Below are 20786 nucleotides of genomic sequence, written 5' to 3' on the forward strand. Positions count from 1 at the left end.
ACATGGAGCAAAGTCTGTGTGAAGTTCAAGATGTTCTGTGGAGACAGAAGCCTGCCATCTGGCCTGGATTCAAGTCCCAGATTTCTCACTGTGTGGTACTGGGAAAATGCTCTGTATATTTGAGTATCAGTTTTCTCACCTGTAAATTAGAGTACTAATATCATCTGTCATTGTTAGCATAGCAGCCTAAACTGACTAAGTACTATAAGCTATAGATGACAGAAATTTCTCACAGCTGTGGAGGCTGGAAGCCTGTGATCAGGGTGCTAGCATGGTTGAGTTCTAGTGAGGGCCCTCTTCCGGGTTACAGACTGCCAACTTCTCATTGTATTCCTCTATTTCAGAAAGAGGGTCAAAAAGCTCCCTGGGGCCTCTCTTAGAAGGGAACTAATCTCAGTCACGAAGGCCCCACCCTCGTGACCTCATTATCTCCCAAAGGCTACATCTCCTAATACCATCTCCTGGAGACTAGAGTCTCAACATATGAATTTGGAGGAGACACAGACATTCAGTCAATTGCATCATCTTCTGAGTTTTTAGAGATAATTACATTAAACGAATTCAGAGAGTAGGTATAAAGCCCAATATTGTATCTCTATCAGTGGTAGTTGCTATTTTTGAGGGTGCTACATTGTAGCGGCTATAAATTGGGTTACCATGTAGCTATAAGACTTTGGGAAAGTCATCAAACTTCTCTCTGCCTTAATTTACTGATTAAAACTGAACAGTCACTATGCCTCTGACTTAAAATCACTATGATGATTCAATGAGGTTTTGTATGAAAAGCACCCCACAAAAATTAAGCACTTGATAAATATGGCATACTAGTATTTTAAAAATATGATGTGGATTAGTATGCAGATACACAAATTCTTTCATTTCTTTTAAAAAAATTAAAAAAATACCACGAACAATCCTAGCCCAAAGAGGTCTAAAAAGCTCTCTGGGGTCCCTTTTATAAAGATACTAATCCCATTGACCTCATTAATCTCATCAACTCTGCTAACCAATATTACTATCATTTTATTGGAGCCTGTTTCTGTCTTAAAATGTTTTTACTTTATAACCTTCTTAGGTATAAGACTCTGTTGTCGGGACTACAGGCCTTCTGGGTGTTTTCTGATGAGGATGAACTCTATTCTGAGAATTGGGCAGCTCTGCTGGTCTTTGACCCACGTGGTACATTTGTGCAGCAGTCAGAAATTTATAACACAGTTCAGGGAGCGGCTGCCAGTACTCATCAGTGCCAAGCTGCTTAGGCAAAAACGTGGGGACCATTTTGTCTTATCTACTCAACTCCTTCCCTAAGAACCCAATGAACAAATTGACCCTAGGGAATCAAGAAATCAAGCAGATTACTATTGCCACAGATCCTCTTGTGAGTATCCCAGACAAGCATAAGAGAAATAGAAGATATTAGAGGCCAAAAGAAAAAAAAAATCAAGAAATACAGAAAAGGGTGGTTGTCTGTACCTGAAACTTGAATCTCAGTTCTCCAAATATCAAAGTCTTTAAGAAAGACACCAAAGGGCAAGTAAGCACACTTTTTGGAAGACTACCAAGAGCTTAATTATTTTAATTCTCCTGACGCTACTCTGCGAGATAGTTTTATTTGTTCCCCCTGCCCCCATTTTTTTTTGTTTTTGAGATGGACTCTCACTTGTTGCCTAGGCTGGAGTGCAGTGGTGTGATCTCGGCTTGCTGCAACCTCCGCCTCCCGGGTTCAAGTGACTCTCCTGCCTCAGCCTCCCAAGTAGCTGGGACTACAGGTGTGTGCCACCATGCCTGGCTAATTTTTTGTATTTTTAGGAGAGACAGGGTTTCACCATGTTGGCCAGGCTGGTCTCGAACTCCTGACCTCAAGTGATCCACCCGCCTTGACCTCCCGAAGTGCTGGGATTACAGGTGTGAGCCACCGCACCCAGCCAGTTGTTCCCCTTTTATAGATGTGGAAAGTGAGGCCCAGAGAGGTTAAGCAATTGTCTAAGGTCACATGGGACACATGGTGACTCTTAAATTTAAACCAGACCTAACTAGCTCTTTCCACTATACCATGCTGACATGGTTTGGCTGTGTTCCCATTCAAATTTCAACTTGAAATGTATCTCCCAGAATTTTCATGTGTTGTGGGAGGGACCTAAGAGGAGGTAATTGAATTATGGGGGCTGCCTTTCCTGTGCTATTCTTGTGATAGTGAATAAGTCTCATGAGATCTGATGGGTTTATCAGGAGTTTCTGCTTTTGTTTCTTCCTCATTCTCTCTTGCTGCCACCATATAAGAAGTGTCTTTCACTTCTTGCCATGATTCTGAGGCCTCCCCAGCCATGTGGAACTGTAAGTCCAATTAAACTTCTTTTTCTTCCCAGTCTTGGGTATGTTTTTGTTAGCAGCATGAAAGTGAACTAATACAGTAAATTGGTACCAGTAGAGTGGGGCATTGCTGAAAAGATACCTGAAAATGTGGAAGTGACTTTGGAACTGGGTAACAGGCAGAGGCTGGAAAAGTTTGGAGGGTTCAGGAGAAGACAGGAAAAGGTGGGAAAGTTTGGAGCTTCCTACAGACTTGTTGAATGGCTTTGCCCAAAATGCTGATAGTGATATGGACAATAAGGTCCAGGCTGAGGTGACCTCAGATAGAGATGGGGAACTTGTTGGGAACTGGAGTAAAGGTGACTATTCTTATGTTTTGGCAAAGAGACTGGAGGCATTTTGCCCCTGCCCTAGGGATTTGTGGAACTTTGAACTTGAGAAAGATGATTTAGGGTATCGGGCAGAAGAAACTTCTAAACAGCAACGCATTCAAGAGGTAACTTGGGTTCTTTTGAAGGCATTCCGTTTTATAAGGGAAGCAGAGCATAAAAGTTTGAAAAATTTGCAGCCTGACTGTGTGACAGAAAAGAAAAACCCATTTTTTTCTGCGGAGAAATTCAAGCCAATTGCAGACACGTGCATAAGTAGAGTGGAGCCTAATGTTAATCCCCAAGACCATGGGGAAAATGTCTCCAGGCCACATCAGAGAACTTCATGGTAGCAGCTCCCATCACAGGTCCAGAGGCCCAGGAGGAAAAATTGGCTTCGTGGGCTGGGCCCAGGGCCCAGTGCTGTGTGTAGCCTAGGGAGTTGGTGCCCTGTGTCTCAGTTCCTCTAGCCATGGCAGAAAGGGGTCAATATACAGCTCGGGCTGTGGCTTCAGAGGGTGGAAGCCCCAAGCCTTGGCAGCTTCCATATGTTGTTGAGCCTGTGGGTGCACAGAAGTCAAGAACTGAGGTTTGGGAACCTCCACCTAGATTTCAGAAGATGTATGGAAATGCCTGGATGCCCAGGCAGAAGTTTTCTGTAGGGGCGGGGCCCTCATGGAGAACCTCTGCTAGGGCAGTGTGGAAGGGAAATGTGGGGTTGGATTCCCCACACAGAGTCCCTACTGGGGCACTGCCTAGTGGAGCTGTGAGAAGAGGGCCACCGTCCTCCAGACACCAGAATGGTAGATCCACTAACAGCTTGCAACGTGCACCTGGAAAAGCCTCAGATGCTTAAGGCCAGACTGTGAAAGCAGCTGGTAGGGAGGCTGTATCCTGCAAAGTCAGAGGGGCAGACCTGCTCAAGAATATGGGAACCCACCTCTTGCATCAGCATGTCCTGGATGTGAGACCTGGAGTCAAAGATCACTTTGGAACTTTAAAATTTGACCACCTCACTGGATTTTGAACTTGTATGGGCCCTGTAACCCCTTTGTTTTGGCAATTTTATTCCATTTGGAATGGTTATATTTACCCAATACTTGTACCACCATTATATCTAGGAAGTAGCTAGCTTGCTTTTGATTTTACAGGCTCATAGGCAGAAGAGACTTGCATTGTCTCAGATGACACTTTGGACTGTGGACTTTTAGGTTAATGCTGAAATGAGTTAAGACTTTGGGGGACTGTTGGGAAGGCATGATTGGTTTTGAAATGTGAGGAAATGAGATTTGGAGGGGCCAGGGGCAGAGTGATATGGTTTGGCTGTGTCCCCATTCAAATCTCAACTTGAATTGTATCTCCCAGAATTCTCACATGTTGTGGGAGGGACCCAGGGGGAGGTAATTGAATCATGAGGGCCAGTCTCTCTCATGCTGTTCTCATGATAGTGAATAAGTCTCATGAGATCTGATGGGTTTATCAGGGGTTTCCACTTTTCTTCTTCCTCATTCTCTCTTGGTGCCACCAGGTAAGAAGTGCCTTTCACTTCCTGCCATGATTCTGAAGCACCCCCCAGCCATGTGGAACTGAAAGTCCAATTAAACCTCTTTTTCTTCCCAGTCTCAGGTATGTCTTTGTCAGCAATGTGAAAATGGACTAATACACCTGTAATTTCTCCTGGCAGGGGAAATGTTAGCTCCAAAATGTCAGCTTTAGAGTCCCCTCAAAATGTGGCCTAGAGAGGTTAATACGTTTCTCAGAGAGATAAAATAATCAGCTGAAGATTTCAGGGCTGGTAAGCTGGGGTACTAGCTCAAAAGCCCACATTCTCTTCCTGGTTCCTGGTTCCATACAGCTCTTCAAATCAGGTTGGGCTGGGTGCAAATAGTGGCTCCTTAGACTCCTTCAGGTTTCCCCAATCACTGGGAATTTTAGGGACTCATTCAGGAATTTCCCCAACGTGCTTTAGGGCAAAAAGATAAATGCCAAGCCTAGCCAGTTTCTGCCAGCTTTGGAATAAAGAGCTGTGGTGAGAGGCTGCATTCTAATCTCCCATATGGGGGCTGTGCCATACTGTTCCTACGCTGCTGAGTGGATTTGCATTTTGAATGAATCTGCTGGCCAAAGATCACTTTAATTTTTCATCTGCCTTTTGCCGGCAACTTTCCACTCTCCTGTGCTGACTGAAACGAAGTATGACACCAGTCCTGCCCAGGCAAGCTGCTTCTTGTGAATAGGAAGTGAACAACCCTGGATTCCAGGCCAGGGGGAGAGAGGTGAGAGGTGAGGTCAGCACATCTGGTCTCTGCCCTCAGACTTCTTTACAGATGAGGGAAAGGTGCGTGCTTTCAAAGGACAGTTAAGTGGGCCGCAACAAAGCCCAAGAGATCTCCGCTGTCCCCTACCTGGGGGATGTCAGGCTTCTTCAGCATCAAGCTGGCAGAGGCTCCCAGGACTGCTGTGGAAGGACAGAGCAGTTTTCCCATGTGATGGGGAACTTGTTTCAGAGGCGTCAAGAGATCCACACTAAGCCTGGTGCTGTAAACTCCAGCTGGTTCTCAACTGAAGTTTTTGGGGGACGGGGAAGGAGGGTGATTTCTAGGATAGAGGAAATATGCTGTTGGTTGAATATAGGATTGTACTTCTCTGGATATGTCTTGGAAAATTTCCTTAGGTTTTGGAAGCCTCAGAACCCTCCAGACTTTCAATTTCAGAGGCTAAGTCTTTGAGGGTCCCAACAAGAAATACAAACAGTACAGTCTGCTGGTGGTAAAAACAATGGCGGTAGTGAGGAGAGGAGGATATTGAGGGAAATGTTTCTTCTTGGCTCATGATAGTTCCTTTCTGTGAAAGGGTGCAATTGACAGAAATAGTGGGGCCTTCACCTGTGGCATCAATGTCTCTACCCTAGCAAGGAGGAGGGACTTATCTGGTTGGAAAATTTCAGAAGAAATACTAGCTCTTCCTTTTTGTCCTCTCAGATATGAACTCATAAGCAGAAATGTGAGTTCTTCCCAGCTTCTCCACGCTGTAAGTCTTACATGGCACCACTGCCTGGGTTGGTTGTGTTAACCTACCTGCCAGAGGGTTGAGGGTAGGAGTATCTGAAGCCATTGAATCCTGCAAATACAAACCACAGCTTCCATCCTAGTCTTTATCTGTCATACAGGTCAGAGTTGCACTTTCCAATCTGCAACTCTTATGTCTTGTTTCTCTGTGAAGAATATGGGTGTGGATGAGCATATTTATTGTGTCCCTGTGATAATTTTATGTGTCAACTTGGTGAGGCTATGGCACCTAGTTGTTTCATCAAATGCCAGTCTATATGTTGCTATGAAAATATTTCAGATGCGATTAACATTTAAATCAGTTGACTTTAAGTAGAGCATATTTGTGTCCATAATATGGGTGGGCCTCATTCAATCAGTTGAAAGCTTTCAGAGCAAAGACTGAGATTTCCCAAGAAAGCAGCAATTCTGACTCAAGACTGCAACATACAAACCCTGCCTGAGTTGCCAGCCTACAGACTCAAGACTGCAACACCAACACAACTGAATTTCCAGCCTGCTAGCTTGCCCTAAGGATGTAGACTTGTTAGCCTCCACAGTTGCATAAGCTAATTCCTTGAACTAAGTCTCTCTCTCATATATGTCTCCTAATGGTTCTGTTTCTCAGAAGGACTCTGGCTTATACAGTCCCTCATGATCCCAGCACATAATGACTAACAACTGTGACTGATATCATTGAGTCCTCATCTACTCCTCACAATTACTTACAAGGTAGGCAATAGCATTCCTTCCATTTTAAAGATGGCAGAACTTAGATGTGAAACAGTTAAGTAACTTGCTCAATGCTGTGCAACAAGTGGAGATGCAGCATTTGAATTCAAATTTTCCTGAAACCATAACTGATGTGTTTAACTATTATACCACGCAGCCTCCAAACCAGAAAAGGAAGTCCTACTCAAAGTTATGATATAGTGCATAGTTAAGTTGAATACACCCATTTGATCATAGTCAAGAGAGGAAAGTCTTTGTCTGTTAGTCTTATGCTGAGTGTTTATATTTTGAGTGCCTCTCTGTTTCAGTGCTGGATGAAATAATTACATGTTAAAGCTGATAGTAATAACCCAATGTTTACTTCTCTGGCCAGCCTCATTGGTGCTTCAGCACTTAGCTTGGGATGTGATCTATGGTTCTGAGTGTCTTTTTGTATTTGTTACTCTAATATTTAGCATAATCAACAACCCCCAATGATGGCTATAGGGAGCACACATACAAGCAAGGATAGTGGCATGAAGAAATAAAAGAATCATCATTGATAAAATTCACCTTTGAGGATTTATTCATACATTAATCTATCTCTTCACGCACTTATCTGATAGTCAACCAGAAAGGTTTATTGAGAAGTTATTCTGTGCATGTATTTTTATTTCATTCATTCATTTATTCAGAAATGAAATTCTTATTACATACTCTGTCTTGCTAGGTGGATTCTCCCAAATTCACCCTCGTTTTCACACTCTGCCTTCAACTTCTCTCCCGCCTACCTCTTGGAAATGTACCTAACTTGTTTATATTCCTTCAGAGCCTTGCTCTATTTTTTCCATGACGATATTTAATTTGACAAACTAATAAGGAGAAATGGATTAATGGAATTGAATGGCATAATGGTTAACATATACTCACTTTAAGTGAGATTTTTTAAAAGCACATCATCTTGATGCAGAAGCAATAACTTTTATGATGGATGCTTTAGGCAATATATTATGGGTGGTTGTGGTCTGATGAGGCTTCCCGGTGCCATGTTGAGGGTAGCACTACCATTTTGTGAGAAACCAGCAATGTGTCCTCTTGCATGACATTTTACTTGTTCATAGGATGATTTTGTCATAAAATAAAAAGAACCAAATAAGCATTTGCATTAAGAAACTATTTGTGTAAGATAAAGACAATGATTGAAAGAGGCCAACAGACTTCAAAGTGTCACCTCTCTGGTTTCATAAAAATATTACTTTACTCATATGACAGACACTGGAGCTGCCTAATCAATAGCCATATTCCTGAACCAACATTTTGGTTAGGATGTAATTCCCACCAATATTTTGGCTAGGATGTCTAGCTAAAATACTACATTTTCCACTCTCCATGTATATAGTTAGTAGGGTGTTTCTTCTAGGAAGGTTCTACAAGTAATGCTGACTCAGCTAAGAGGTGTTTGCCTTTTGTTTTTCCCTCTTGTTCCTGCCCGGAAAGCAGACATAAAGGCTGTAGCTTCAGCAGCCATTTTGGAACATGAAGCAACGTTAAGAATTGAAGACACAAAATAGTATTGTAGAGTGTAAAGACAGAGAGAGTTTGGGTCCTTGGTGAGTAGGGAATTATTCCCTCCATATTGGACTACCTATGTCCAGAATTCTTTGATGTAAAGAAGATATACATTTCTGCCTCATTTCAACTACTTCAATTTTTATTTCCACGTATATGTTCTATGCACCTGAATCTAATGGCAACTAACACATCCCCCAAGTTTATCATTAAATTCTATGAACTATATTATTCCAATAATAATGTTTCATTAATGGAGCCAGTCTGGTATCTTGAGTTTATTCACAGCTAACTGTTCTAGCTGGTTAGTGTGAATGGAAAACAAGTTTCTGTACATTTTGAGTCATGGCTCCATGTCTCTTCTTTTGAGCAAGTATCCTTAATTTTCTTTGATGTCTTATTATTGCTACTCATGGACTGTTCAATGTACTTTTTAAAAGTCACTGTCCAGATAATGTAACTTTCACTTTAAGTGAAAAGCTGCTTACTCATTCTTTTACTTCCCCTTCCTACCCCTGTCCCCCTAGCTCCCATATTTAAGTAAAATTATACTTAATGTAATTTATTGTGATTTCCCCCTTCTTCTAAACAATATCTGTGTTAGAGAATTGAACACCTGTAAAATGTTTGTTATTCTCACTTGTCTTAATCAGGAATTCAATAAAAAGGCATTCTGAAATCTTGGAAATACTGAGGTTTTTCTGAACTTTAACTGATCTGTTAAACCAGTTAGTTGAGCAAGGCTGGAAGAGCCCTCAGGAAAAATCATGAAAACGAAATTAAATCGAACACAAAAAGCAATTTGCCAGTGGTGAACCTAACTCATAATTTGCCTCCTCTGGAGAAGAGTATTCAGCCTTGGCCACACGCCAATGAGAGCTCCATGCGATAATCTATAGGATTGCACAATTCCTCTTAGGACAGTAATGAAAGGAAAAATAACATTTGTCCTGCCAAAGTATGTGGACTTGCTGACATTTGCTGAAATACAGATATCATCTGAGTGAACAGGATGTTTTCCTGAAGGTGCTTTGGAGAGCCAGTAGTTTACACATCTTTTCCACACATACATAAGGCAGCTTGAATTTCTGGTAATTGTGAGGGCTTGACCATTGCAACTATTTCCAATATACCCCTGGTGGCTTTTGGACTTTGTCAAGATCATCTGATGATATGCACAACCTGGTGAGAAACTTGCCTTTGTGATTTTCAGTAATGTTTGTCTATTTCTCCCGACTCCTCATTGGAATGATGATTTAAGGGAGATAGAATCTGGAATTACTGGTGGGGAGGGGAGTCAGCAGACTTTAAATCAAGTGTACCTGCCATTTAAATTGCCTAATTCTAGACTGAACAAAGGAAACATGCTGGGAAAGTCTGGGGGAAAATATGCTACACTTTATATTCTCTGATGGAGCAAATGGGGGGAGATTTTAAAATGATGGAGATTAACACCTATTCACATTGGATACTTTCATGGCAGAAGGCTCCAGGGATGGATTTGTAGAAGGCGAAATACATGAAACTTGACAGCTAATGGCAAGTCTGAATAGTCTTGCCTAGATGATATGCTGTATTTCAGGTATTTCTGGGAATTTCATTGTTGGGAGAGTCAGATCTAAAGTAGGCTTTGAGGGATGAAAAGGAGATGGTTTCCAGCTAAGAATACAGTAGACATTGAGTATAATTAAGGTGAAACAGAGATGAGTGGTACTAAACATATGGTAAAAGCATCTCAGGATGAAATATGGTGAGTCACTCAGAAGCAGAAAACATGAGCAGAAATGGACAAATTATTCAGTAACACAGTCAATAAGGACTTGGCCAACAGGCATCAAAATATTAGAGGGTCAAAAAATAATCTGAAGGAATTAGAATATGTGTTTTGGTAATATCTATTCCATATATTTTAGGGATAGATACATGGGTGTGTATGTATTCCATTACGTATGTGGGAAATTATGACTGACAAAACAACTGCAGGAGTTTTCATGTAAAGATAGATTAGATTTGATAGCTTCGAATTCATTTTTAATAATTGTTTTATTCATTAATAGAAGGACCCAATTTAGACTCCTTATTTTTAGTATTACAAGGAAAAGAGTAGCCCTCTCTAATATGGCAACAAGTGTTTAAAGATCATGTATAACTGGGGGTGGGGTCAGTTGTAGGGAAAGAAATTATAAGTGATTGAAAATATTGTGCTAGAAAGGGCCTTTGATATTCCAATGATGTAAAGCCTTAAGAGTTAAACTGGAGTGTAGCAGTCACACAGCCAGGTTTGGGTGGGTAGTTTGGTTAGTGCAGTTGTCATTGAATCCAATCTAATAGTCATCAAATGAAGTCCAATTCGGATTGATGAATACATGTATGATGCTCACTGTGTACCACGTACTGTGCTAGTTGTTGTGAAGTCAAAAATGAATGTTAGGGCACCTGTTTCTAAGAAACTTATAGTCCACTGAAGGCACAGGGAAGACATGGAAGATATTATAAATAGTAAACTGTGGAAAGTGACAGGGCAGAATGTATGTAAGGAGACATACACATTTGTAGAACATGTATGAGGTACAGAAATAACATCATAAGAGAACAGTAACATTGTCTTGTGAGTATGACTTTTCTTAGGTTGAGGGAGTGAAGAAAATGGGAAATTTTAGGAAAGGATATCCACCTGAGCTTTTTAAACATGAAAAGCAGCAAGTCAGAGACATTCAAGGATGGTGATATGGTTTGGCTGTGTCCCCACCCAAATCTCATCTTGAATTGTAGCTTCAATAATTCCCACAATTCATGGGAGGGACCCAGTGGCAGGTAATTGAATAATGGAGGTGGGTCTTTCCTGTGCTGCTCTTATGATTGTGAATAAGTCTCATGGGATCTGATGGTTTTATAAAGAGGAGTTCCCCTGCACAAGCTCTCTTGCTTGCTGCCATGTAAGATGTGCCTATGTTCCTCCTTTGCCCTCCACCATGATCATGAGGCCTCCCCAGTCACGCAGAACTGTGAGTCCATTAAATCTCTTTTCTTTATAAATTACCCAGTCTCAGGTAGGTCTTTATTAGCAACGTGAGAATGGACTAACACAGATGGACAGCAGGAAAATAACTGGAGAATACTGATTTAAACATTTGCTTTCTTCAAGGAGTGAAAATAGAGCCAGATCATCCATTCATTTCTCTTCCAGATCCGGTATTAAGAATCTAGAATTTCGTGGCTCTGATGCCAATTTTGGTTTTGCATATTCATCTTGTTCATTTTCGCCATTTTTGATAGAATTGAACTGAAATATGCATCTGATGCTAAAAGTTTGAAAGAACTTTTGAGATTATCTTTGACTTCCTTATATCATTTACTCATTTATTTTGAAAAATATTATTGAGAATCTACTCTGTTCCAGGCTGTTGGGAACTATTGTAGACACTTAGAATACATCAAGAAAGAGACTGATGTCTTTGCTCTCATGGAGCTTATGCTTTAAGAGGGAGAGACAGACAACAGCTAAAACACATCAGAAATATGTGAATATTACAGTTTGTCAAAAGGCAATAAATGCCAAGGGAAAAAAATCAGAGAATGTTATATGTGGGTGGATATATGTCCCAGTTTGCCCAAGGCAGCCTTAGTTTATTTCTGTTGTGCTAGCATAACTATTAGCAGCATCCCCTTTAGCTCTAAAACATATTCTGGTTTACTTTAGATGCTATATAAATTCATAACTGCAGTTAATGGGAATCAGGTGTGTACGTGTTCACATTCCGGGCCCCATACAATAATTGAACATGCTGATCCAGCTAAGTCTCATTGAGGAGGGACTTGAGCAAAGACCTGAAGAAAGTGAGAGACTGAGCCACACAGGTATCTCAGTGAATATTTCTCCAGGCGGAGAAGCAGAGGAACAATTAGGGCAAGGTTCTAAAGTTTTAAGGAATGCGGGGCTGGGGGTGTGTAGTGGGGGGTTCGTGCAGCTGGAGTGAATTAATGAGGGGCAAGCTGTAGGAGATGAGGTCAGGGAAGGTAGGGGTAGGGAGCAGAGTGTAGAACCTGCTCCCATCAGAAGGGAGTTGAGTTTTTCTCTGAGTCTGATGGGAAGGCATTGGGGGTTTCTATACGGGAAGTACATAATCTGACTTTGTTTTAAAAGTATCACTTTGTAGAGTCTATTCTTTGTGAAGTATACACTTTAAGGTGTAAAAGTAAAGGCAGATTGTATAAGTAGGAGGCCCCACAGTACACTAAGCAAGAGACGCTCATGGCTTGGAACAGGGTGGTGGCACTGGAAGAGGTGAGAAGCAGTCAGATTCTTGAGATGTTACCAGCCAACAGAATTTCCTGCTGGACAGGATATGAGGGGATGAGCTCCTCATATCTTGCAGCAGTAACAAAAGATTCATTCCAGGACTAGTTCAACAAACAATTTGGTGCTTTGTTTTAACTGAGCACTTCAAAAAGCAACACTTCTCTCACCTTGCTTCAAAGCCATGCCCCCTGTATTAGTTTTCATGCCACTGATAAAGACATACCCAAGACTGGGCAATTTACAAAAGAAAGTTTATTGGATTTACAGTTCCACGTGGCGAAGGTGAAAGGCACATCTCACGCGGCGGCAGACAAGAGAAGAGAGTTTGTGCAGGGAAACTCCCATTTTTAAAACCATCAGGTCTTGTGAGACTCATTCACTATCATGAGATCGGCACAGGAAAGACCTGCCCCCATAATTTAACTACTTCCCACCAGGTTCTTCCCAAGACACTTGGGAATTCAAGATGAGATTTGAGTGGGGACACAGCCAAACCATATCACCTCACTTTTCAAATCATCGTTAAAATGATGAACCCCATTAAAATTTTGTTGCATACATAGCTGCTTCTGTCTGGTAAACAGAAAAATATTTCCAAAGTGGACATGTTGGAAAGTGTTGATGGTGGGACATCCACATAGTAAGTAGAGGCCAGAGTCTGCAGCTCTGCCTGTGTGGCTAACTGTGTGACTGTCATCACATCCCTCGACCCTCTGAGATGAATACCATTTGTTGTAAATGGAGCATTTTATTGTGATTACAGTTCTATGTTTTTGTGTTTACTGTGGTTTCAGCTCTGACATTCTGTGACTCTGAACAGCTTAGGGGAACAAGGCTACAGATAGATATTTAGGATCTTGGGCTCTCATAGCACTTCGGGAGATTGTTAGTCAGTCCTCTTATTTGCATATTCTTGCAAATTGCAGTCTAGGACTGATATCTTTTCTAACAACACGTTATTCCCATGGGCCATAATTTAGAGAGGCCCTTATCATGCTGATTAAGAAGACAAGCATGTTTTTAAATTGGATAAAATAGTGTCTTCATCTTAGGAATATTGTGTCATTGTATAAAAAATAAGAGTGACAATTAGTAACAATTATTATAACCAATGTTTGAAAATTCACTATGAGTAAGGTATCTTATGTGGAATCTTTTATTTAATTCTAAGCACAAAACAAACAAGACCCTAAGGGTAGGTACTCTTCATATTCATTTTGCAGATAAGAAAGCAGAGCCAGAGAACTGGTATTCACCTTGCCCAAAGTAAGAAAATTTGCAAGTGGCAGTGTCAGGGTTTGAACTCAGGCACTTGGCCTCCAGACCATGCACCATCCCAACCAACATACTTTACTTCTCTCCTACAAAGAGGGTTAGCCCAGCATCTGACAATAGTGAGAACTCAACAAATGGAAACTATTGTGATGCCATATATTATTGCAGTGGGAATTCAATACCTGCTGGGTAACCAATGAATCTGTGAGTCACCTACACTGAGACATTGAGGTGATAATTGAAATCAGGAAGAAATGAGCTCATGAAGGGGAGAGGGCAGAGAAGGGTTGAGGATTGAAATTTGGAGGAGGAATAACCATATGCCCTAATGCATGCTTGGATGATGTTCAACCTTGAAGTGACTGTTCTTATAACCAGCAGCAGAAACAAATGTTTCCTTCCAGGTCTGGTTGAGTGACTCTTGGATTTTGGTTCTAACTCTTTAAAACTGTTTTTCCCACTCTGCTTCAAAGCTATGTCTTCCCTTTCAAAATATTTGCAAAACAATAAATCCTACATCCAAAGAGTCTATTGAAGTTTAGTTGCAAACATAACCACTTCTGTCTGGTAAAGATTAACAACGTTTCTGATATGGATAGTTCTGATTAATTGCTGTTGAAACTCCCGAGCTGAATGTCAAAGCTGGAAAATGAACTCTTAAATGCACTCAAAAGACAAGAGCCCCGTGTATCCTTGAACATAATCCAATCAAAGAGATTGCAAAGGGAAACACAAGAGACAGTATTAAATTCATGGTGACATGAAAGTTTCTTGTTCCACTTTTGAAAAATCACCAGGTCATTGTTCACTAAGAGACTTTTCTTTGATATTGACCTGCCTGATAGGTAAAAAAACATCTTTCTAAAACATTATTCTTGACTTCTCTCGTTAAACATGTATTAGTCCTGCAAAATTCTGGTTTGCAAATCCTGATGTTCAAAGTCATCTTAAAAGAACTAAGGGGAAAGGAAAACTCAGTCAAGAAAATAGAAGTGCTTAATTGTCTATAAGTGGATTTTTAGATAAGGGGAGTATTAGTTGATAATGTCCATCAGTGAATTGGCATCCTATCAAGGCCTGGCGTTTGACCTTTTTAGAGCTGTCTCCAAGGAATGACAGGGCACAGGGCATTTCTGCCATATGAGTTTTACTGGATGGTAATATTATATCTAAAAAGCTGGATGGCCTTGGACAAGTAACTTAATATTTCAGTTTTGTTTCATTCTTGAATAAAATGAGGATAACACCACCAGTCTTGCTCACAACGAAGTTCTGTCCAAGTAGAAATGAGGTAATAAATAGACATGTAACTGCTTCGTGAACTACAAAGCATGCTGTATGTGTAATATACCATTATTATTGTTTCAGTACAACTTCTCCCTTCTTCCTTCTCTGGTTTGGCTAGCTTCTGATGCCATGGGTAGCCATTTTATGGGAAACATGGGGCAGAGAATTACAGAGGTGATTGATGTCTTGACTCTGGAAGTCAGTTTTAAGCTCATGATTGTTGATTACTAAAAGAGATGCCTCTGTGTCCAACACTTTCAGTAAATGTCAGCTATAAAATTTTTTCTTTATGAGATAGTCCATGTTTTGTGTCTACTCTATTCATCAACTATGTGGAAAATAAGTTATATGATTTCAGCTGAGAACTCCTCTGCTCTCACACAGTCATGATAAATTACAGTCATGATAAATAGCTCTTGTAAAAATGAGAAAAAATGTCTGCTTTATGTTTACATGGGTGGAATTGGTACATAAAATGGATATTTTATTTAAGTTTTTTTTTTTTTTTTAGTGACAAGATTTCACTATGTTTCCCAGACTGGTCTCAAACTACTGCACTCAACTTATCCTCCCACCTCTGCCTCTCAAAGTGTTGGGTTTGCAGGTGTGAGCCACCACACCTGGCCTAAATTGGGTACTTTAAAATGATATTGATTGATAAACACGTTTAGCTCAAATATATCTCTTAGGAAAAAATATACACATGAAAAACTGTGTGTGTGTGTGTACACACACACACACACACACACACACATACATGTTATATAGAAACATCAAGTTTAGAAATGAACAGAAGAATCTATAAGGAAAAAAGGACAATGGGAAACAATGTCATGTTGGCCTCAGCCTTAGAGAAGAAGCCTTTTAGTCAGACAATCTCACATGAACTGAAATAATTTCTAAATAATAGTTGAATGATGACATAACAAAAATATAATGGTTAGGAAATATTGCATATGTGGTAGATCAGAGTATTTGTTCAAAATAGTCACTGCTTCTTTCTTCCAGACCCATTCCTCTCAGGCCACCAACAATCGTACCAAGAGAAGTGGGGCACTTCTATAAGATACCTGAACATGTGGAAGCAACTTTGGATAACAGGAAGAGGTTAGAATGGTTTGGAGGGCTCAGAAGAAGAAAGGAGGATATGGGAAAGTTTGGAACTTCCTAGAGACCTGTTGAATGGTTTTGACCAAAATCCTGGTAGTGATATGGACAATGAAATCCAGGCAGAGGTGGTCTCAGAGGGAAATTAGGAACTTACTGAGAGCTGGAGTAAAGGTCACTCTTGCTATGCTTTAGCAAAAAGACTGGTGGCATTTTGCTTCTTCCCCACAGATCCCTAGAGATCAGTGGAACTTTGAACTTGGGAGAGATGATTTAGGGTATCTAGTAGAAGAAATTTCTAAGCAGCAAAGCATTTGATACGTGACCTGTCTGTTTCCAAAAGCGTATAGTCATATGTGTTTACAAAGAGATGGTCTGAAATGGGAACTTCTGTTTAAAAGGGAAACAGAACAGAACATAAAAGTCTGGAAAATTTGCAGCCTGACCATGTGGTAGAAAAGAAAAACCCATTTCTCCCATTTTCTGAGGAGAAATTCAAGCCAGCTGCAGAAATTTGCATAAGTAAAGAGAAGACAAATGTTAATGGCCAAGACAATAGGGAAAATGTCTCCAGGACATGTCAGAGATTTTCAAGGCAGCTCTCCCTATCACAGGCTTGGACACCTAGGAGGGAAAAGGGTTTTGTGGGCCCTGCTGCTCTGTGCAGCCTCAGGACATGGCACCCTGTGTCCCAGCTGCTCTAGTTCCAGCCATGGCTAAAAGAGGCCAAGGTACCAGTTGAGCCACTGCTTCAGAGGGTGTAAGCCCCAAGCCTTCAAGGCTTTCATGTGATATTGGGCCTGTGGGTGTGCAGAAGGCAAGAGTTGAGCTTTGGGAGCCTCTGCCTAGATTTCAGAGAATTTATGGAAATTTCTGGATGTCCAGGCAGAAGTCTGCTGCAGGGGCAAAGCCCTCATGGAGAACCTCTACTAGGGAAATGCAGAGGTTCCCAACTGTGTGGGGTTGGAGACCCCACACACAGTCCCCACTGGGGCACTGCCTTGTGGAGCTAAGAGAAGAAGGCCACCATCCTCTAGACCCCGGAATCGTGGATTCACTGACAGCTTGTGTCTTGTGCTTGGAAAAGCCACAGGCAATCAATGAAAGCCAACCCATGAAAGCAGTCATGGGAGCTGTACCCCGCAGAGCCACAGGGGCAGATCTGCCCAAGGCCTTGGGAGCCCACCTCTTATATCAGCATGACCTGGATGTGAGATATGGTGTCAAAGGAGATCATTTTGAAGCTTTAACATGTAATGACTGTCCTGCTGGGTTTTGGACTTGCATGGGACCTTTAGCCCCTTTGTTTTAGCCAATTTCTCCCATTTGGAATGGGAACATTTACCCAATGCCTGTACTCCCATTGTATCTTGGAAGTAACTAACTTGTTCTTTATTTTCCAGGGTCATATGCAGAAAGGACTTGCCTTGTTGCAGATGAGACTTTGGACTTGGACTTTTGGGTTAATGATGGAACGAGTTAAGACTTTGAGGAACTGTTAGGAAGGCATGACTGTGTTTTGGAATGTGAGAAAGACATGAGATTCGGGAGGGGCCAGTGGTGGAATGATATGGTTTGGCACTGTGTCCTCACCCAAATCTCATCTCAGATTGTAATCCCCACATGTTGAGGGAGGGACCTGGTGGGAAGTGACTGGATCATGAGGGCAGTTTCCCCCAAGCTGTTCTCAAGATAGTGAGTGAGTTCTCACAAGATCTGATAGTTTAAAAGTGTGGCACTTTTCACCTCACTCTCTATCTCTCCTGCCACCATGTAAGACATGCCTTGCTTCCCCCTCACATTCTGCCATGATTGTAAGTTTCCTGAGGCCTCCCTAGTCATGAGGAACTGTGTGAATCACTTAAACCTCTTTCCTTTATAAATTACCCAATCTTGTGTAGTTCTTTATAGCCGTGTGAAAACAAACTAATACACCACCTCATATGGCTTGATCCTGCTGGAGAACAATACTTAACATTTTGGATATCAGTCTTGGCCATGGGAGTTGCTTCTGCAATGAAAGGTGAGTAGAAGTGACCTGTGCTATTTTGGAGCAGAAACTTTAAGTTATGGCCTTGTTCGGTAATCTCTCTTACCCTTTTGCTACTCCTTCAGCTAGGATCAGAAATGAAGACAACCTGAAGGAGAACTAATGCTGACTTCCATTGTCATGTTACATGAGTGAGAAATAAGCCTTTATTTTTGTGAACCACTAAGATTTCAGGGTTGTTACTGCAGCATAAACTAAAGAGACCTAACTAATACAGTGTGTTTATTTTACTCTGTTCTCCTCTTTCCTGTTTTATCTACAATCAACACTTAAAAATGGACACTGAGAGGAAAGTTTGGCCAGAAGATTATCATAGTATCGATGCCTCTGACCATGAAGTTTATAGCTGAGTGGAACATGGAAAAGGGGAATCCTCTTTTTCATGTTCAGCATAAAAACACTCATCTACCAGGCTGGAATGAATGCAGGCCATGAGGTGGGTAATGGATTAGGAACTGTGATTACATACTTTGGCAGAAAGAAATACAATATTTTATTAGCTATGGTGACCTCTGTGGTCTATTTACAGTTTGATTCTACTATTTCTGTTGGCTTTCTTTTTTGAGAGGACTATTCTATTTTTATTTTTTTCTGTCCTATTGGCTTTGAATTGTACATTTGTTTGTAATCCTTTCTGTGGTTACCCTGGATTTCAACATGCATCCTTGATTTGTGACAGTTTATCTTAGATTAGTACTTTTATCACTTCCCAAACGAAGCAAAAAATTTAAGAGAACTTAACTCTATCCTCCTTCTGCCCACGGAGTTATGAATGCCACTTATTTTATCAGACTTTATAATCTACACAAGACACTAGTGGGATTAATATTGTAACAGTAAATATTCTTTGACTCTTATTCTAGTTTTTTCTCTGTATGTTGCTCTTCCTTCCACACTACTATTTCATGCTTCCATCTGGAATTATTTCCTTTAGCCAAAGAACTTCCATTTAAAATTTCTGGAAATAGAAGTCTGCTGGTAATGAATTCTCAGTGCTTTTGTCTCAATTTTATACCAATATCTGAAGGATACTTTTCCTGGAGACAGAATTCTAGCATGATTTTTTCCCTTCAGTACTCAGAAGCTACCATTCTGTTTCATTCTAGATTTCATAGTTTCTGTTAAAAATTCAGCTCTTAGACTTATTGCTTCTCCTTTGAAAATAGTGAGTCTTTTTTCTCTGGATGCTTTTAAGATTTTCCATTTTCTTTTGCTTTTCAAGAGTTTGAAAATAGTGTACCCAGCCATGGTTTTCCTTATTTATCCTGCATGGATATCATTGAGCTCACAGAATCTGTGAGTTGATATCTTTAGTATAAGGACAGTATAAACATTTTGCAACTGTCTCTGAGATTAAAGTCTCCATGCAAACAATACATCAGCCTCAAAATTTGAGAGTTATAAAACAAAATGATAAATGGAACTTTAATAAAACATTTAAAATTTTGCTCTTTAAAGGACACCTTGACAAAATAAAAAGAGAAGCCCCAAACTCAGATAGAGTATATACAGTAATATATATGTATATATAAAATATGTTACTATATATGTGTGTGTGTAACATATATATTTTTATAGTTTCTGCTAAAAATTCAGCTCTTAGACTTATTGTTTCTCCTTTGAAAATACCGAGTCTTTTTTCTCTGGATGCCTTCAAGATTTTCTAATTTCTTTTGCTTTCTATTTTTCGTGTGTGTGTGTATATGTGTGTGTGTGTGTATACACACACTACATATATAAAATACATCTGGTGAAAGATTTTTGTCCAGTGTACATAAAGAATTACAACTCAATGGTAAGAAGACAAATAACCCAACTTACAGACACAAGGAAAGGGGAGAACATGGAAAAGTTATAGTATCCTAATTCATTATCAAAAATGCAAGTTAAAACTGCAATTAGGTACGTCTACATGTCCACCCAAATGACAAAAATTAAAGTTTAACGCTATAAAATTTGGTAATTATTTTGAGTTGCTTGAATTCTCATACATAATTACAGTATAAAGTAGTACTACCACTTTAGAAAAAGTTTTGATAGTTTCTTCTAGATATAAACTTAAAATACTCGAGGATGGATGTCAATAACCATAGAAGTATAATAAAAATCCAACATATAATCCTTGTATAGGTCATGTATCTCATTTATTCATTCATCTGTGCATGGATGTTTGGGTTGTTTCTGGTTTGGGGCCTTTATGTTTCAAGCTGTGGTGGACATTCATTTTTGTTTTGTATGGACATAACAATGAGCATGTGGAGAAAAACTCATACATTGTAGGTGGGAGGATAACTTGCACAATCACACTGATGATCAATTGGTAAAACCTAGATATTATCCTTTGTCTTCCCTTCATGGGTGCCCCTTGGAGCAATAATAAAGATAGATAGCTGGCCTGGACCCCCTCTTCTATGGTAGGTGTTAACCCTGTGATTGCTGTGAGTCCACCCTGTGAGTCAGGAAGGGGCTCATGTCCTTCAAGAAATCCTGAGAAAAAGGTCAACATCAGTGATTCTACTAGCCAGTATGAAAGTGATTTTGTACTTTAACGAGTGGTACCTCTGTACCATACTTGCCTTAGCATCGACCCTGGCCACCTCTCTCTAGTATATTTGGAGATGTGAGGAAAGAACATTTGTCCCAAGTTCATTCCTAAAGTTTCCTCTCAGTTCTGTTTGGGCCTCTGTGTTCTTTTTTCTCACTGGGTTCTACTCACTCAAGACTGTGTTGATAGTGGATGTTACTGGTCCTTCCATGATATG

At 40.5% G+C, this 20786-nt stretch overlaps 1 long non-coding RNA gene across 1 annotated transcript in view; it reads left to right on the forward strand.

Annotated features, from left to right (window-relative positions):
• The first annotated feature begins 4841 nt into the window (after nt 1-4841).
• LOC116466283 (uncharacterized) overlaps nt 4842-20786 on the forward strand; it is a 70378-nt gene continuing 54433 nt past the window's right edge. The window contains exons 1-2 of the long non-coding RNA XR_004247483.1: nt 4842-4954; nt 5660-5708. This is a non-coding gene — a long non-coding RNA (uncharacterized LOC116466283). The remainder of the gene's footprint in view (nt 4955-5659; nt 5709-20786) is intronic.

The sequence above is a fragment of the Hylobates moloch genome, unplaced genomic scaffold, assembly GCF_009828535.3.
Source record: "Hylobates moloch isolate HMO894 unplaced genomic scaffold, HMol_V3 SCAFFOLD_4, whole genome shotgun sequence".
Classification (NCBI taxonomy): domain Eukaryota; kingdom Metazoa; phylum Chordata; class Mammalia; order Primates; family Hylobatidae; genus Hylobates; species Hylobates moloch.